Genomic DNA, 9,053 nt, shown 5'->3' on the forward strand with positions numbered 1-9,053 from the left:
TCTCCCTCATCTTTTTATGTGCCAATAAGGACAAAATGTAGTTCATTATTTTCTTTGAGTCTCTATTGCAATTGTGTTGTTTTGTTCCGATCCAGTTCTGTTATATGAAGAAAAAGCTTCTAGGATTATTGGGGCATCAATATCATCTAAGTGCTATTATTGTGTTTTAAGACTTCTTTGATTTATGAATGAAAGCTACTTGGATGAGATTTTGTCTGACTTATACAATCATTAAATGCTTAAATAAGATTTTGGTACTTATAAAATCGTTGATAAAGTTTGATTTTATAATTTGATAGAAGCATAATTGTATAGACTGAATTTCAGCGCTATACCTAATTTTCAGGGTGTATCTTCTGGATATTGTTCCTCATCCACATTGTAGTTAGGGAGAAACAAGATTCTATTTCAGTATTTGGTCACTTACAGCAAACTTTAGAGCCTCAACTATAGAACTTTTATATTGTGAAGATTTTGGTGAGATCTTTGTCAAGTTACTTCGTTAGACCTAGTTTCTTTTGAAAATGATTTTCTAACTCTAATGCCTTTCCACTTATTTTTAGATTATGGCCCCTTCCAAAAAATTCAAAAGTGTAAATAAGAGGTTTCTTAACTCATAAGGTGAATGTTTCATAATTTTGGAAATAACTTCTTTTCTTACACATGTATGGAATTAAAATAAGGGAAAGAATTTCTCCCATTATTACTTATTGTTCATTTTGTTTGATCCCTTTGACCAAAATTAAAAAAGTTTGGTGTAATCGGTTGTGCAATATGAATTTTATTTTGATCTTTATAATTGTTTCAAATTTTGATGATATGCAGAAGAGAAGATTGGCTGACATGTTAGGGCTACAATGGAGCAAGCAGGAACTTGAGCATTTCTATAAAGCTTACCGTAAATATGGAAAAGACTGGATGAAGGTTAGTTATATTTTTTAGTCATACATTATGGTTAAAAGTTGACTCTCATCATCAGGTTTTTTATCTGTTATGAGTGTCCATGTATCTAGAAAATACTATTGCTTAAACCTCATTGCCATGGATGACAAAAAATATACTACTTAAGGTGTTGTTTTTGTATCATTTAGTATACACCATGATTGTTGTCATTTGGTTAAGGGTTACATTTCTAGTAGAATGGATATTAGTAAGAGATGCCTATTGTTCGTAAAACATGTTATTCTTTATGTTTATTTTTAGGCATACTTATCTCTTCTAGAGGGCACTGCTTCTGTTGTTGGACTTATAGCAATGATGATAGATCATTATAGTGTACTGGTAAGAATAAATTTAAACTTTTGGTACATTTTTTTAACATTTATATTAACATTTCTATTTTTGCTACATTACTGTCTAATTGCAAGTTATTTTCCGATCCATCTGTGATATTAAAGATTCCCCTCCTAATTAAGAGTGCTACATTCTTTTGGTTTGAATTAGTATTACAATTTGTGATAGAACCAATTTATCGAAATTTGGTTATAAGAAATAAAAATGTGTAATTTCATTGTCAGGGAGGAAGTGACAGTGAATAGGAGAGCAATGAAGATGCAAAAGTATCCAAAAGGTCTCAAAAATGTTTGCAAAGAAAACAAATGAATGACCATAAAACATTAGAAGGACCCTTTTTAGATCATTCTCAATCACAATCTGTTGCATCAGGTGATGGTTCTTTATTGCTGTTGAAGACTAGGAATTTTGGTGGGTTAATTTGTCAAACACATGCCAATGTTATTTTCTCTTTGTTGTATTTTAATTTACATATGCTTCTTTTTTAAAATAAAAGACATTAATTGTTGCTTTAAGGGATTATTGTTACTCATTTTTGGAGGGTTTTTTCTATTTTTTTTAAAATATATCTAGACGTCTCTTGAATAAAATCTATGATAATCTTACCATTTTATTTTCTGTGAGATTGTTTCAGGGCTTACTTCTTATACTGTCAAAAAACGAACTCCTTGAGTACCTATTTCACATTCCATTGGTAAAGATAATGCAGAAACGTTATTTTCATCTGCTAGACAGGGGCACAAACAAATGGTTGTTACTAATGATGTTACGCATAAGATTGCATTAGCATTGGCCGAGGCTTCACAAAGAAGTGGCTCCTCAAAAATTCCTGTATCTCCAAACAAGATAGCAGCGCCATCGCCTAGTAAGATTCTTGAACCATAATTATTTGCTCCTTCACTAATCCATAAATACAAACTTTAATTTGGATTTGGTAGTTGTAAACCCCGTTAAATTAGTAAATAATTAGTCAATAAATTAGTTTTCAATAAAGAAGATTAGAAATGTGAATATTATATCAAATTAGGATAGAGCTCATCGAAATGAGAATTTTGACACTAATTTCGAAGAAAACGGTCCAAAATTAGACCGAATGGACCGAACCGATTGAACCAGGCTCAAACCGGACCCATGGGCCCAACCAGTTCAGCATTTAAATGAGCCTAAAGCTCATTTCCTTCACTAAACACAACAGAAACAGCAACGCACCATGGGAGAAGAGAAAGAAGAAATTCCCCAAAAACCCTTATGGTGATTCAAAATGCCGTAACTCCTCCGTCCGAGCTCCGATCGCCGCACCATTTGCGGCCACGCGACCACAGCGTTGAGCTCTACGTTTCTACTAGAACAATTTCATAGGTAACCTGCTTATTCACCCTCAGCCTCTTCTTCCCCAATTTTTGGAAAATTAAGTGAAGATATTGAATTTCTTTACTCTTTGAGGTTTTAGGATCCAATTAGCTTGAGAAAAATATTCACTCTTACTTATGTGAAGCTTAGGTAAGGTGAGGATATAATAATTCTATCTAAATATTCTGAATTTGTGTTTTGGGAATTAAATTGGGTATATATGTGTTATGAATGTGTATTAGGTTGTGAATAAATAATTGGAGCTTGAAATTGTGAATACCGGAACTTGAAGGAAGCTATTTCATTGAGGTTTGGGGGCTGTGATTGGTTTTAATAAATTACCTTGATCATTACGAGGAAATCGGCTAAGGTATGATTTAGGTTTCTTGCATTTAATATGTAATGTTCTGTGAAAACTTAGGCTAGATGACCGTAGGATATGTTGGAATGCATGTGTATATATATATATATATATATATATATTGGTAGTATCTTGTGAGAAAACATGTTTGGCTTGGTGTTGGTTGATTGATTGATGGTTTGGAGAAATATTGATTTGAGGTATATTTGTTGTGGTGGTTGTTGTGATGATAAGGAAGGCCATATTGTGTTATAAACCTAGGTTTTGTAAACTATGGTTCTTGGTTGGTTTTGGTTGATGAATTTGAATACTGTAAGTGTATTATTGTTAACTTGAGGTAGGTTTATTGTGTTGATTGTTAAAATAATGAGAAAGGGGTATATTGTATTGAAGAATGCAGGTTAGAGGTGAAAGGAATGGAATTATTGAATGAAAATGAGGTTTGGAATTGTTTGCAAAACTTTGGTTTTGGACTGAACTTCAGCAGGCTATAACTTGGCTTCCGGAACCCCAAATTGATTTCAACTTATTTTAAATGAAAATTGGGTTTGTGATGTTTATGCCGTTCGAAGAACGGAAAAAAACGATTTAAAACGATTGAGTTATGCTCGTCGGAAATTTTGGTGTGAAATATGTAATGTTGCAGGTGAGATTTCCATGATTGTGCAGCTCTCTGGTTGATCCTTTTTTTTAGGAACGTATGTCCACGCGTACGCGTGGCATGGATTTTTGGTGATGCATACGCGACTCGTTGATGGGTAGAAAAATGCCGGTTAAGAATTTCCAAAAATTATTTTCTAAAATGGCGTTGCAAGCACAGTCTTAACCGACGAGATTCCCACTATCAATTTAGAAGTGTGTCATAATTAAAAATAAATAACCAAGAGTAGAATCCCGGGTCGTTTCCCAAAGAGTTGACACAATGATGTAAATTATTGGTCATGAATTTTTTGAATATTTTTTAAGTTTGAGAACGGAAAAATAAATGGCTATGAATTAAAGCACTTAATAATAAAAAAAGATGTTATGTATTTAATAAAAAGGTCTTGGCTAGAAGTGAAAATTGGAGTTCCTATCCTTGTTGATTTTTTCCAAGTATAATAATAAAAGTTCATTGCTTCTACTTAGTTATCCTCTAACTAATGAAGGAAAGTCAAGTGGGTAACACTAACTCTGATTCACAAGTCCTAGTCACTTCCTAGGGAAGGACTAGAGTTAGTGAAAATGAGTTAGCCAGCAATTTCCAATTACAAATTGATACTTGAGTATTACAACTCAAGGGTTTCCAATTAATCAACTCCCAAGCCAAGTTGGAATATCTACTCCATTAACATGAATGCCATTTTCACAAACATGTAAAAGGAGTAAATAAGAGACATGATAATTATAGTAAATTAATAAAATCAAAATTGGCACTGACAATTAATTAAAAAGGATTAAACAAGCAATAGAATTAAATATAAAAATATTTCATTGTATTAATAAATTCAAAAGTAACAAAATCCAAACATGAATTCAAGTAACTAAATGGAAAAACAAAGGAGTAGAAGTAATAGAAAGGCAAACTATGACGATAATAACTCCGCTTGAAGGTAGTAGCAGCTCTCTCAAGATCCAAACTGAAGATGAAATTAGAATGCTAAGAACCCTAGGAGAAGTAGTGTTTCCCTCTCTAGAATTCAAAAACTAAACAAAAACTAAAATGAACATGAAAGTATGTTTAGTCTTAGCTACACCCCTGCCTCTAGTCTGCGTTTTTGGGCTTGAAACTGGGTCCAAACTAGCCTAAAAATCTCCCCCAGCGAGTTTTGATAAGTGCAGCACGTGACGCTCTGTCACGCGTACGCGTCGCTGGACTTTTGCGCTTGTCACGCGTACGCGTCGCTGTAAGATGCGCCAATTCACACGCACGCGTCAGCCATGCGTGCGCATCGCTCCTCGCTTCTAATATCTCTAGTTTCTTGTGTTCCTTCCACTTTAACATGTTTTCTTTTCATCCTTTAAGCCATTCATGCCTTGTAAATCTGAAAATACTTCACAAACACATCACGGTATCGAATGGTAATAAAGGAGAATTAAAAATTAACAATTTAAAGGCCTAGGAAACAAGTTTTCAATCATATCACAAAATTAGGAAGGGAATGAAAAAAATGCAATTTCAATGAATAAATGTCAGATTAGTTGACACAAACCCACTCAATTTAGTCCAAAATATATCAAAAAATAGTGGTGCATCACTGGTCCCATGCATACGCGTAAGGAGCTAACAAGCATGTCCACGCGCACGCGTGATCCACGCGCACGCGCGACATGAAGTTTTCACCTACACATATGCATGACAAAAGGACGCGCGCGCAAGCTGCACCTTTACACTCCCACGCGTACGCGTGAGCCACGCGTACGCGTGTCCCCTATTTCAGCAAACATGGTTTTTAGAATTTTAAACCGCACTTCAAGCTTCTAAACCTCTATTTTTCATTCCTTTAGTCATTAATAATAGTATTAAACCTGATGATCAGATGAAGATAGGAAATGGGGATAACTTGGAGATGATGTAAAGCTAAAAAGTGATGAACTGATTATGAAATGTTACGGATGATCATGTATGATACTTGGCTTGATAATCAAATGAGTGATCATGTATAATACTTGACTTGAATGGTTAAATGATCTAAGATACGAGATTCCCTGGATAAAGTACCGTGGCTTGCCACCACATGTACCAGGTTGAAAACTCGATACTCCATTGACCCTACTACGTAAGGGTGACCGGGCACTTATAAATTTCCGGGAATGGTACCCCCATTGAGCGATTATATATATATATATATATATATGAGAAAAAGCTATGCATAGACTCATGGGGATGTACGTCGGGGGACAGTCCAATGGTTTAGCAAACCGGACTTGTTGGGTTGGTTGTATAACCGACAGATAAGCTCATTAGCCATAGGACAGGCATGCATCATGTGCATATTACTTGAATTACTTTTTTGTGCTCTAACTGGGTTTGCCTAAGTGCATTTACTACATTAAGTGTATACCTGCTACCTGTAGTACGTGTAACCTTCTTGTGCTTGCCTTTATTTGTTTATTTGTCTGTGAAATGCTAACGGAGATGGAGGTATGGGAGAATGGCAGTGCGGGACTTAGATTTAAAATTAAGTTAAGTTAAGTTTAGATACTCTTTGTAAACCACCTTTTATGGCTTCTGTTTAATACTTTAAGCTCTATAATCTGAGTGTCGGCGTTCTAGGATTGCCTTTGGCATTCCCAGGACCTTATATATTATGTATATGGCACCTTTACCATACTGAGAACCTCTAGTTCTCACCCCATACTATGTTGTTGTTTTTCAGATGCAGGTCGAGAGGCGTCTCATTAGGCGTCTGGACTCCTGAAGCGAAGTTGTTACTGGGTTATTTTGTTGTACAGTGATGTATATATGTGTACTTAGCTTTCTCTCCGCATAACTTGTTCTTTTTTATTCTCTTAGAGGTTTATGGAGAGACAGGATTTTGTTTATGTATATTTGGGTTTTGGATATGTATGTATATATGTGTAAATATTCTCCGGCCAGCCTTGGCTTCGCGGGCTGAGTTAGTAACTTGTTATTCTGTATCTTTGGTACTCTATTCCCACTTTTATTAACTTATGTTCGATAGTTATAGTTTTTTTTAACACGCAAATTAACTCGTTTTTTGAGCGTTGCGCTTTTATTTCGCGACTTTTATTTCATCTACTCTTCAAGGCTCCTTGTATATTATAACCTTTCTGCTATTATATGTATACATTATGTTTTTGAGGTCGTAATACCACACCACCTCTGTTTTACGGCTTAAGCATAAAGCTCAGTGTGGTAGGGTGTTACAATAGTAGTGTAGAGGACCTTTCAAGTTACCATTTAGCCTAACATACCTAAATTCAACACAAATACAAACAAATAGAAATAGTGTTCTTTACATGTACTAACCAATAAATGCTTTTTGGAAAATTAGGAATGTTTTAATTGCTAGCATAATTAATATATAGTATTATAGCACTATTATTTTGTCTTCAAAAGTGGAAAGAAGCAATTTCAATACTTTTTGTGGCTATTTTCTTCATTTTTTTTATACTTTTGAACTTTTTTCATCTTGTTTATCTTCATTAAATTGAAAGCACTATTGATTTGTTGTTTATTTATGCATTTGTATGAATAAGTAAAATTTATATTTTTTTATTGTGCTCATAAATTATATTTTTGTTGTAGGGATTGGATCAAGAGAGTGAGATTTTATCGCCAAAGAAATTAGGAAGTAGGTCTTCTAGAGCGGGCAACAAGAAAACATGATCTTGCATGATAAAGATTTTATGTATTAAGGACCATATGTTAAGACATGTTATTGAAAAATGTTATCTTTGATACTTTATTTTTGAATTTTGACTTTAAATAATTTTTTATGACCATGTATGAATTAAAAATCAAGTTATGATGTTTGATTTAAGGTTATGTCTTTTGGTTATTATGAGATTTTAATGTTTGAGTTCCAAAAATGCCATTTCAAATAGAAAAAAATTATTTTAATGCAATCAAAATGGCAATTTCAGCGGCCATTTTAAAAGAGTAAAAAACTAACAAGTGGTAAAAAAGGTGGTTTCAATCCCACACTACAAGAAATTACCAGAATAGCGACCGATTTAGTGACTAATTTTCCTTGAGAATCGGTCGCTAAAGCCTTAGCGACCAATTTAGCGACCGATTTGGGTGGTCACTAAAACCTTAGTCGCTAATAAGAAAAATAGCGACCGACTTCGGTCGCTAACATTAGTGACCGATTTCTGAACATGGCCACCCAACCTTACCAAAAATTTTCGGTCGCTAAATCGGTCGCTAAAAGAATCAGTCCCTAATTGGTGACCGAAGTTTCCGTCACTAAATCAGTCTCTCAGTAAATCGGTCGCTAAATGGAGACCAACTTTTCATTCACTAAATCGGTCGCTAATTTTCGACCGGTATTTCAGTCACAAAATCAGTCACTAAGTGGGAACCTGTATTTTAGCAACCAACATTTCAGTCGCTAAATCGGTCGCTAATTAGCAACCAAGCATTTTAGTGACCAAATTTCCATGGCTGATCCTAATTTTTAATTATCAATTTTTTACTAATTTTTTACATCTAGGCTATTAAATATTGAAAAATCATCAACACAAAACCTACATCTTAACACATAAACAGCCAACCCATAACAAATATATCTCAAGTAACAAAACATACTCAAACAATCACCAAAATAACTCATCAATTCAATATCATAGACAATAACAATAATAAGTATGTTCACCATTTAAAATCTATTAACTAACTAGCATTTAAAATCTATTAACTAATTAGCATCACAATTACATCATTTAAAATATATTAACTAACTAGCATCACAACTACAATGAAATAATCACTCTTCAGACGTACGTTCACCATCTTCATCCTCTCCTATATTTGTTTCTCTACCTTCTAGTTGAGGAATCGAAATTTTAAAATTAAGCTTGTTCATCATTTGTTGAAGTATACGGTTATTGAGTTCAAGTCCTTTTTCTGTCTTTTCCAACCTAATTTTCAAGTCATTGTTCTCTTCTTGCATTTTCTTTATTATTTCTTCATGTTCTGACCTTCGCAACCAATCAGATAACTAAGAACTGGAGCCACGATTACTAGGTCTTTTCTCAACTACAGTGGATTCTATTCGAAGTCCATAATTTTTTTCTTTTTTAATTCCGGCTATTTCACACTACACATCCAGATATAATTAGCACAAAAGATGTATTCAGTTACATACATGTAAATGAAGGAGCTAAAACGTTGCACACTTGATAGATATAGTATTACATGTGTGTCTACCTTAATTGTTAAAATCGACCTATCTCTAACATCTACACACGGGAGTAAAACAAAATAAAATAAGAAATCATTGGTAGTATATATTCATATCCATAACTTAGACTGATAGAAGTACTAGTACAAAGCAATAAGCATGACAGTTTTAGGACAAAGAAACATCCGTTACTGGGT

General features: G+C 34.0%; 1 long non-coding RNA gene across 1 annotated transcript; it reads left to right on the forward strand.

Annotated features, from left to right (window-relative positions):
• Nucleotides 1-2,497: 2,497 nt before the first annotated feature.
• Nucleotides 2,498-6,625, forward strand: LOC140179862 (uncharacterized). The gene is made up of 3 exons (XR_011873688.1): nucleotides 2,498-2,652; nucleotides 2,886-3,013; nucleotides 6,364-6,625. It is a non-coding gene; the product is annotated as an uncharacterized lncRNA (long non-coding RNA).
• Nucleotides 6,626-9,053: the final 2,428 nt, after the last annotated feature.

The sequence above is a fragment of the Arachis hypogaea genome, chromosome 16 (genome assembly GCF_003086295.3).
Source record: "Arachis hypogaea cultivar Tifrunner chromosome 16, arahy.Tifrunner.gnm2.J5K5, whole genome shotgun sequence".
Taxonomy (NCBI): domain Eukaryota; kingdom Viridiplantae; phylum Streptophyta; class Magnoliopsida; order Fabales; family Fabaceae; genus Arachis; species Arachis hypogaea.